The following is an 11,825-nucleotide window of genomic DNA, read 5'->3' on the forward strand; positions in this document are numbered from 1 at the left end:
ACTCCACACTGATGATGCAATCTGTGATGATAAATGAATTAATTCATGATGCCAAATGTCAAGAGGCCAACAGAAAAATCTGAGCTTGCATCCATTTTTCTTTTGTCCGTGTTTTTCTTGCTCTGCCGGTTGTTACCCTGTAGATTTGTCATTGTGTGTCTGTGTTCCTTAAGAGTCTGTCTATTTTTGGAGCGTTTCTGTTTTGCATCGCTGCAGCTGAAAAAAAGGCAACAGACTTGAGGCTGGGTCAAAGGTGGTGGCATGGCTACAAATGTTAAAATGGGGCAGAAAGATGCAGAATTTCCTGAATGTAACACCAGACAACAGTGCTGTCGTTTTGACAGGCAGCAGCTGCTGTTTCCTCTGTATCGCTGTGTGAGTCTGTTTCTATGTCTGTGTATGTGCCAGAGAGACAAGCGAGCTGGCTCCAGCTTGCTCTGGGACTGATGCCTTTATCAAACCATAATCACTACTCTTGCTGTTTTTAGTGTCAGCCTCAAATTCGATACTGTGTAAGTGTTAGTGGCTACGGTTATGCCCCATAATATTCTCTGCTTTTTTTCTATAAACAGCTGTAATCTTCTGAACATGCTGGCTGCAATTTTCCTGCTCTGGCAGCTTTAGCTTTTCATTTCAGTGACGTCCAGTGGAAGGACCAGAAAGTGTTATGTGGACTACAAAAATGCCCAAAAAAGTGAATCTGGCAAAAGTTCAGAGCAAGTTTCTGTTCAGGTTTTTATCTTATTATATAGGGTGTATGACTTAATTTAAAACTAAACATCAGTTGGAACAATTTGCACTTTTACACCCAACATGCTGAAGGAATTTGAAAAGCCTTCTTGTTTCCATCTCAAAATGGAAACAGCATCAGAAATCCAGTTTCAGCAACTTTTATGCAGGAAGCCATAAACACAGTGCTGCATTGTTCATGTTTATTTTGGGGTATATACTTAGCATCTTTTACAGTTCTCCATAAAAGACAGGCCATCATTATGCCTCATGTGTAAACACAGAGGGATTTTTTGGTGTTACTAGGAGTGGTGCAGCTTGCAGGAAGTAGCCAGAGGTGGAAATAATTATTCACTATCTCTACAGCAGGACTGCATTTGGTGTTTTCCTCAACTGGATGTGACTCTCTCCATGCTCCAGGCAGAGCGACAGTGAATTAATGTGACTGCTGTTAATAAACTTGTTGTTTGAGACCCCATCTAAGCTCACAGAGGGATCCACTGCAGGGTTTTTCCATTTTATCCAACACTTGGGGGAATCTCGTCAGTCATTGTTTCCATGTACTACATGCTTCCATGCACACAATGAGCCATTCTTATAAATGCAAAAAAGACAAGTTTGCAAAAGAGTCGTTTCAGCTGTGGCCTCCTGCATGGTCTTTGTAATGTTGTTCAGATGTACATGGCTTCAGCAATACAAACATTGTATTAGTGGAATGCCAGAGCTCTTTTGGATCAACATGTCTACTTATGCAATGATTTCAAGTTGAATTCACATTTCGTTCCACAAACTTTCAGACTGAGTTACAGATTAATGCAATCGAAGGTTTATCAGCAGTCAAAATGCTGATTTGCCCCAGACAGGACTGAACAACCATGGGAAGTTATCACAGCTAAAACTTTTGAACTTTTGCTGCTATGATTGCAAGGGTCAGACAAAAGGCTTTCAGTTACATAGTAATCTAGCAAGAGCATGTGTGTGATTGAGCAAAATGGAGATGTAGCATTGTGCTGCAGAAAAAAGTGACACCTGGCTCAGCTTTTGGCTGCAGGATGTAGACTTTGTTCTAATTTAGCGGCTGCAACCTTAGAAGGGTGCTACAACACAGTAGCACATAAAAGACTGTCCTTCAGTGCATCCTTGAAGGCCCAACATATACCGACATTCACTTTTACACCCTAAACAGTCTAAATAATTTCTATACATAAATCAGTATATTTATATATCCTTAAAATGAAGTAGGTAATAATATTAATCATTTTTATACCTTTTAGCCAGTGATAGCTGAGGCTGGAGGTATTATATTTTGGGTTTATCTGCAGTCCCTCTGTACATCCAGGCCATTCTTGTAAATGTGATATCTAAAGAATGCTTTGAGGGATTTTCTTCAAACTTTGCAGAAATGTTTGTCCTGAATTCATGACAGACTGATTCAATTCTTGAGATCAAAGGTCAAGGTCATAGGGCTCTCGTACCTTCCTCCTTTGGGAGTGTAATAATTTACGATTTCTTTGAGGACTTCACCTCAAAGTTCTAGATCTAGTAATTTTGTAAATAATTATTTTTGTGCCTAACTTTAGCTTTCTAACAAATTAGCCTGGTTGTGTAAGGTAACATAAGGTAATGTAACATAACGTTACAATACGTCATTGTATTGTACGTACCTTTACGTAACATTTTGTTACATCAGCACTGAAATTGAAGAGAATTATCCAGGATTTATTACGTCACATTACATTAAATAATGCCACATCACGTCACATTAGGTTACATCAGCACTGAAATGTAAGAGAAAAAGCCTAAATCAGTTGCATTACATATGGTAACATTGTATTACGTTATGCAACTTTATGCTACATTACTTTCAGTTACATCTTGCTATTTTATGCTACGCTAGAACTCACACTTTAAAGGCCTAATTCAGTCACATTACATATGGTAACATGTTATGTTGCGTTACTTTTTGTTACGTTACTTTTCGTTATGTCATGTCACCACTGAAACTTATAAGAAATAGCCTGGTTTTAGTTGCATCACATAAAGTTATGTCACATCACATCACTTAACATTATGTCAGTACTAAAATATAAGAGAATAAGCCTAATTTAGTTGCATTACCTATGGTTACATTATATTATGTTGCTTTATGTTATGTTACATTCAGTTACAGCACTGAAACCTAAGAGGACTAGTCTGGTTCAGTTGCATTTCATTAAGTTTTGTCATGTCAAATCATGTCACCTTATGTCAACAATGATAAGTACAACTATTAGTCTGGTTCAGTAGGGTAACATATGGTTACACTAAGTTAATCTACTTTACGTGATGTTACAACAGCACTGAAATAGAGGAGAATTATCCTGGTTATGTTGCATTAAAAATGGTTACGCTACACTACTCTACTTTACGTCACGTTACATCAGCATTGAATTAGAGGAGGATTAGCCTGGTTACGGTGCGTTACATATGGTGATTTTACATTACTTTACATTTACTTTACATTTCGTCAGCACTGAAATTTAAGCTAAACTGGCCTATGTATTTATGGGTACGGATGGTTTTGTTACTTTATGTTTTGTGAGCACTGAAATTTCAGCAGATTAGCCTGGTTATATATTGTTGCTGACTAAGCCCTGGTAACATAATATCTACTAGCCCTAACAGTGAGTGTATTACAGAAAAAAGACAGTCAGAAGAAAGACAAGGCTGGTTTTTATGACGGGAGACAGAAGCTGGGTAAGCTCATCTGCATGCCGGTCAGCTGAGCCTCCGGCCTTGTTCACTCTAGAAGGCATTGCGTTGAACGAGGAGTCCAAGCTCCCATTAAGTTCAGTTTTTGGTTGGTTGGATTGCAACTCAAAAATAATGGCCAGTTTCATTCATCGCCGTATGTAGGGGTCAGCTGTAGAGTCTGGTTGGGAACCACTTGTGGCCCCACGATACGATATTATCACGATTTCAAACATTTTGCAATACACAGAGTATACCATATATTGCGATATATTGCTATTTATACCATTTTTCAACTGTTAAGCTAATTTAGCATTAGCCTTGCCTTAATTTTTATCATATTACCGCAGTACTCTATTTTCATGCAGCACCCCATGTGTCATGTCCATGTTGTTGTGCCATGCTTGCACTTCTAATGTCCTTTCCCTGGTGCTGCCATATTGGTTGTACTAACTTTCTCCTGCTGTATGACCGCCACCTCTGCAGTCATCACTGGACAAAGGGCGCAACAGATCACCAAGTGGACAGAAAAGCAACTTATGCTATCTATCCGGTACCATAGCATTCAGTTCATAGTAGCAATTAATTTGAAAAAAATCATTACTCGGCGAAAGAGATGACACCATTTATTGCCGTGCAAAATATCGCAATACTATGTTGTATTGATTTTTTCCTTCACCCCTTCCGGTAACCGTCGAGTTTGCGTCTTCTTACTCTCTCAGCGGCCATCTGAGTCTTTTGACGTCATCTAAAGGTGACAGTAGCAGCTTAGCTAACCCTGCTGGCATGATGCATTCAAGACTATCAAACAATCAGGAACATTTCAACCCAGCTCACCCACTTTTTATTTACCACATGGAAAGCAGTCCAAAAACAGAGAAAAAAAGGAGAAGAGCCTATCATCCCTAACAATATTGGTTGCATTTTGTTACGTAACGTTACCTTCGCACTGCAATTTAAGGGCGCTTTCACATTAGGCCCAGTTGTTTCGAACCGCGCCGCGGTGCAATTCCATTCTGAACATATCTGTATGAATCATGAAGTAGAAGCCAACAAAACAGCCAGCAAATACTGCTATCTAAGGCACAAGTTGTTTTTAGGCTAAAAATGGCAAAGAGGCAAGTACATCTGTGTTGAATTCCTCCATTATCAGCACACGGGTATAAAAATAGAGCTTAAGAGCACAAGACTGCATGCTTTCAGAAATTATTCATCTTCATCAGCATTGCAGCATTCTTTCATGACACTGAAAGCCTAACACTGTCTCATATTTTTCCAGGAACGCTCACTATTTTAAATAATAAAACCTTTTGAATTTATTCAATAGCACCTCTCTTGACAGCAGGATCATCAGCATGATAAACTGAGCAGGAGGAATGTGAGAGGTTCAGTACAGTGCTTGGATCCTAATTGTTTTTGGCAGCTTACTGTCATGAACTGAGACGGCTCAGTGGAAAAGTTTGAGAGAAGGTAGATGGAAGGAGGACTGATGAGGCAGGGAGCGCCATGGTAAGTGACCAAAGTAATGAGATGTTTATGTTCTATCACTCTGTTTAACTTCAGTAATCTCTTCATTCCTCCTCCACATATTTAATCTCAGTCACCCTCTGTGTCTGACACTGGGGCCTGAGCTGAACGCTATTGGTTTTCAGACCTCTGCGTTCTCCAGGGATGGATCACCTCTTTGAAACCCAGACCATTTCCTGCCTAACACCAAACAGGCTTCCAGCTTTTTTCTTTCCAGGGTGTGTCTGAAGTGACATCTCATCCATTTCAATATTTTCATTCACAAGTACATTTCTGGCCTTTTAAAAGTTAACTCCTCATCTAGATCTTTGAGATGTGCTGATCAACTCTGTCTTGTATCCCAAAGATCAGATGATCAAGCATTTTGTGGTAGCTCCTAAATTGTGGAATGAGCACGTCTGGAAATCAGAATGTCCCACTTTCTATCAAATTGTGTCTAAAATGTGTTTTAATTCCTTGGCTTTTAACAAGAATAAACTGAGTGAACTTGTTTTCTGTTTTGAAGACCAAGCAGATTTAGGCTGTTAGTAGAATCTGGCCCATTAAATTTCTCTATTCTTCAGTAAAAACTTTTATTGAATTCAATATACAAAGCCAAGAACAAAATGTCGGGGTGGGGGGTAAATTACACTGTACAGACATTCAGAAAGAAGTTTAAGGAGGTATTTACTGACTGAAAAGTTATTTGAAGCAACACTTTAACAGTTGTTCGATGCTACCTTAGTTTAATCAGTCAGTTTATACTTGCAATCATTCAAACATTTACTGCTGCAGAGTGACATCTATATTTTTTGGTGCCAGTCCCGACTCATCACTTCCCGACCCGAAGATTTATTTTACATGCATAATTTGAGGAGTGATGAGATAACATCTCAAACCCCCATCTGAGCCAGCAGCTGGATGCTGGAGTGATGGTGGGTTGAAAACAAAAGTGAAGTACTTATTCAAGGAAGAGCAGACAGAGAGACCAGTAGTCATGTGACTTAAATAGATTAACGCAGTGGGACGATGTACACTGCGGTACATTGGGACGATGAATGTGACAGCAAGCCTTGCACACCTGGATTGGGGGATTTTCTGCTATTCCTCTTTGCAAATGCTCTCAAGCTTTGTCAGGTTGGATGTGGACAGCCATTTTTAGGTCTCTACAGAGATGTTTAATAGGGTTCAAGTCAGGCCAGGCCACTATAGGATATTCAGAGTTGTCCCTTAGCCACATATGCGTTGTCTCGGCTGTGTGCTTAGGGCAGGGGTGTTCAAACTTTTCCCACAGAGGGCCACATACAAAAATATATTAGGATGGTTGGGCTGCTTTCATATTCGTCACCATGAGGTTCTAAAGTTAGTAAGACTAATCCAATGTAAGTTAATACATGCTTCGTGACTGAGTATGCCTAAATGGCTAGTTCATGGCTGACAGGGCAGATAGCCATTTTTAGGATTTTGGGGATCCAATCAGATTTCAGGGGGCTCCGTTTAGCCCTGGCTACCACTGGCTCTGGCCCTGAAAAGTTATTGGTGCTGTTATTTGCTGTAATATTTCATTGTTATCAATCAAGATATCTTCTTGTCAAAATGTTTGTTTATAGATTTAATATAGTAGCATTGCCCTGTGTTGACAAGAAGCTTTATGTTTTAATGTGGGCCATATTTCACTCTATTTCTAGAATTTGCTGCGGGCCATTCAAAAATGGGCTGTGGGCTGCATTTGGCTCCCAGGCCATAGTTTGGACACCCCTGGCTTAGGGTCATTTTTATGTTGGAAGGTGAACCTTCGGCCTAGCTTCCGTCTAGCCACTCTGCCATGAGCCCAGATCAGAGGAGGGCTGCAGTGATGGTTGTCCTATCGGGGACTTTGTCCCATCTACACACAGGATCTCTGGCGCTCAGTCAGTCACCATCGGGTTCTTGGGCATCTCTCTTACTAAGGCCCTTCTCCCGATTGCTCAGTTTGGCTGAGTGACCAGGTCATGGAAGAGTCCTGGTGGTGCCAAACTTCTTCCACATCAGGTTACACATTGAGTCATATTAAATTGTATGTATCCTTTTGTATGTCTTGAATTTATTGTATTGGTTCATACTGTATTGCATCATATCACAGTATCATATCTATCGTATTGCAATGTATTGTATGTATCATATGATGCCTTGTATCACATTTTATATTTTACCATATTGTAGAGTAAGCCGATGTCCACATATCTAGGACTCAGGAAAGATAATAGTTTTATTTTTTGCAGTCTTTGTCACTGAGCCACAACTCAAGCTTGTTTTTAGGAGGGTATAGGTGTATCATATATTTCAAGGATCACAGTATATGTGCTTCTGTGTCTCTCTACATGTGTGCTAGAGGGTTTTATATGCCTGCATATGTGCATGTGATTTAATATTTATGCATGCAGAGGGACTGGAAAATCACAGCAGGAAGGAGATCAGACATATGATCACAAAACAAGCTCAGTACACAGGAGCTCCCTGCTCTGGGATCCCATCTGTCCCATAAAGAAGCTACTGCTGGCAGATGCCTCCAGAGTGCTGTTTTTATGGGGGGGCACCAGGGGCCAGAGACACAGACATGTGTTTTCATACACTGGAAAGAGGGTGTGGAGGATACCTGAAGGTAAAGACCCAGACTAGACTCCTCCACAGGTTTGCAGAAGAAGTTTTAATGAGCAGTTTGTGAATGCCAAAGAGCTTTTACCTTGACAAGACCAGTGATAACCTACTTTGAGAAACAGCGAGGAAATGTGTCATCGCCTACCTCCTTTGTCCTCACATCAATGTTGTCACTTGACGTAAGCTAAAGTTCTTAGGAACATGTGTTTTCTGTTTGATATCTCAGCATGTTTTTGATTTAGGAAAGAACAATGCTAATTCTCTCAGGGCGTCCTCCTTGGATATTAAATTCAGTGCACAGATGAGTCATGCATGGGTGGTGTTTTCTTTCGCAGTGGTTGTTTAAAGGAAGATAAAGCTTTGATTGTTTAACTTTCATGTCATTTATTAGAATTTTGGCTATGTGGAGGAAAAAAATCACTGCTTCTTCTTTGTCAAGTATATATTTACCTCTGATTATGTTAATGATGTCAACAGTTCAAAATCGTTTTTTCTTTGATAAGTTTTCTTTGCTTTGTGATTTACCCTTACATTGCAGGTTTCAATACACCTTTCATTATGCTCCCTGCAGAGCAGCTCACCAACAAAGGCTCTGTGTGGCAACCTTTGGAAAATGAGTGGGTGAGGCCACTCTCTCATGAAACGCACTGCAAATATTAATCTAGGTTAAAGAGCGTGGTTGCCTTTTGTTCCTATGGAGCCTGCTTGGAGTGCATCGCCTCGTTTCACCCTGGCAGTGAGCTTTAAGAGCGAGTGCTATCTTGTTTAAATCTCACCATCCTCCCACTGCGTCCCCACACACTATGCTTTTTTATTCTTACCACCAGCAGACAGACCCTCCCCAGCCATCAGCTGCAGATCCCTCCCTGTTTCTACCATCGTAGCTTATCACCAAATGTTGTACATGTAGACTTCCACCATAGTGGCGTGCACAGGTTTAACTGTTTTGTAAGCTATTCATCCTATTCACCATATTCACACATTTTTATTCCACATTATTGTTTGTCATTTTACATTAAGTAACTGTTTGAAACAAAACCACCCAGAAAGGTGAGTACCTGTACATAAATCAGCACAAGACAGATTTTGGGACTAAGAAAATATTATTTAGTGAGTATTTCAAGTTTGAAATTCAACCCATGTCCCATCTGTTAACATGGTGGAAGCTGGATTTATGTCCTATTCCACAATCAGTAAATATTTTGGCTTTCCTCCAAGGCCGCCCATAAGGGGGGATAAGGAGGAAAACTTTCAGGGGCCCAGACAAACTGTGGGCCCATGGAGGTCAGCAAAATCATGGTCCATTGTAAAGTTAATCTGTGATAACCATATTTTATTTTTAACGTGAATTATAACAACTCTTATCAAATTTTTAAAAAAGGATTTTATTTACTTATGCCGTAGAAAAACAGCCAAATGTAAACCTCTTTTCTTAAAACAGAATTACTTTTATTGGTAATGTTAATGATGTGGATGGGTACATTGACTTAAACTATTTGGAAAGTAATGTCAGACTTCATAGCAAGGTCTTAATGTGCCCAAATGTCATGATGCCATAATATGAGAGGAAGAAACTGAGAAAACTGTTATGAAAAGCAACTGTGGCAAAGTGGGTAAAAAAAATAGTGTCATAAAAATGGAGAAAATGGTTGAAAAGTGTTATAAAGTGCCAAAGGCGGTTGGGGGGGGGCAAAAAAATTGAGAAAATTGGTCAAAACTGGGTTACGATGGCAAATGAACAGGCAGAAATTGGCAAAAAGTGGAAAAAATTGTTAAAAAAAGTGGCACAAAGTGGTGAAAATGGTTAAAAAGTGGTCAAAAGTGCCAAAACTTGGTAATAAGTAGCAAAAATGGGTTAAAAAGTGGCTAAGAAGTGAAGACAATGGGTGAAAACTGGCAAAAGAGTGGCAAAAAACTGCAGAAGTGGCCAAAAAGTGTAGCAAATTGGGGAATGGTGGCAAAAATTGGTACAAAGTTGAAAAATGTGACTAAAGCGGTAAAATTAAAGTGAAAAATGTGGAAAATATTTACAAACTGGTGAAAATGGATAAAAGGGGCAAAATAGGGTCGAAAGCTATAAAATGGGTTAAAAGTGGCAAAAATTGGCCCCATCACAAAAAAGTGGCACAAATTGGGAAAAAGGGCAAAATGGGTTATACAACTTGGCCTTGATGATTATGGTCAAAAGGTGTGATTAGCCTTCACCTTCTTCTCTTCAAGCCTCATTTTGACCTCCTCTCTCAGCTGTTTGCATTCTCTTTCCCTCCATCCATCTGTTAATCCCCATTTATGTACCACTAACTAATCTACCCCTGTCAGACCAGCCTGACGCTGGAGTATAAATCAGCCCCAGGGACAGGTGGACATCTGCCAGCCATGAGGAGATCCAGGCAGGAATGTGATCACTGATGCAGCTCAGAGAAAAACTGAATCTTGGCACTCAAAAGAATCATCTTTTCCCAACACCCCTGCACCTCCTCTTCATTGATTTACTGGACAGGGAGGAATATTGGAGGCATGCCTCCTGCTTTTCTTTTTCATCTTGTTTTCATCCAGAATCTTTTCTTTTAATGAGGAGTTAGGGAAAAGCCGAAATTTGAGAAAAGAGCCAATGGGAGGATGTTTAATTTGAATTGATGAGCCTTAAAAACCCAATGGGCGCAATACCCAGTGCAATTTTAAACTGAAGTGAGTCCATCACAAGACATTACAGCTGCTCATATGGAGGCTGCTCAGGTTAGTGAGCTGGTTAATGAGTGAAATATGTGGGATAGAGACCAAGATGTTCTTTCATGTCCCAGCAGGGTGTAGCACAATAACAGCTCTGCTCTCAGGTTGACCCTTTGGAGGAATAAAATGAACTCTTGTTTTTACCACTCTTAGCTTTTCTTTCCAATGTTCCCAGGAAAAATGAGGCTTACACTAATGTAAAATGCCACCATGCCCACCCAAGCGTATGGCTTTAATCAAATTTGGTCAAGATGGAGGTTGGTGGTGAGGAAGATTTACAGCTAAACCTTCTCAGAAGGTACACAGCTTTCATATTTGAAGAAACATTGGTGGTAAAATTGTTTGCAAAATGTGACGACCATAAGGTCAAAGTGTGTGTTGTGATCCCAAGTGACATATAAAATGATATATTTGAAATATTTGCCTCAGTTGTGTTGTATATCATTGATGCAATCTACCAACCAAGGTTTTTTTTTATTTTCTGTGCAGCTGTTAGCAATTAGTATGCCACCTCCTCCAGCATGGGAGTTGACATATTATAGTGATTACATGTTTACCATGTTCAGTGTGAGGCAGCTTTCACCAAGAAGATATAGCCTACTCATTACAGCTGTGCACAGCAGTTCTGGGTGGAACTTGATGTCTGTAATAAGTAGCAAATGCTCATAACAGTTTTTTTTAATTGACATGAAAATATAAAAAAGCAGTGAATTTGAAAAGATCTTTCATCATATTGTTAGCATCAATGCTGTGAAGACCTCCAAGAGACATGTTTATCTTACTTGGCACTTTTTGTGAGGCTTTTATGACACTGTCAGCAAATTGTTGCTCATGGACTAAGCTGCACTTAGATGTGTTTTCTGTTTATTTGCACCAGACAGGAAGAAAACTAACATTCTTTTAAATGTGTGGTAAATAAAATGAAAATACTTTCAAGAGTTCAGTATATGATACAATACACAGCCATAACAGCCTGGTACCTTCTCCTCATGCTGGTCACCAGCCTGGTCACACACTGCTGTGGGATGACATCTCAATCTTCAACCAGCGTTTATTGCAAATCAGTGTGGTTGTGTTGGTCACTCTGGCACGAACAGCACACCCAAGCTGATCCCACAAGTGTGGGGTTGAGGTCAGGACTGCTGGCAGGCCATCTCATCCTCCTAAACTCTGGAGGTATCCTCTGATAAACCCCACTCTGGGGCGAGGGTTTGACATCTTGGAGGATAGAGTTAAGTCGCAGACTGTAGAGTTATGGGTTGTGAGACTATGGCGGAACAGATAAGACTGTGGTGCTGTGCCATAGTCTAGGTAATAAATGGGAAACACTGAGCTGTTCATGTTGCACAGTTGGTTCAGTGTTTGAGTTTTCCTCCATAGGGCAGTTCACCTACCTTGGCGGAGTAATCCATCAATCTGCTGACTGCGAGGCTGAGCGCAATCAAAGACTTGGACTTGTGCATGGGGCAATAGGTGGCTGAGCAAGACAGTAT

The sequence above is a fragment of the Cheilinus undulatus genome, linkage group 8, assembly GCF_018320785.1.
Source record: "Cheilinus undulatus linkage group 8, ASM1832078v1, whole genome shotgun sequence".
Classification (NCBI taxonomy): Eukaryota; Metazoa; Chordata; class Actinopteri; order Labriformes; family Labridae; genus Cheilinus; species Cheilinus undulatus.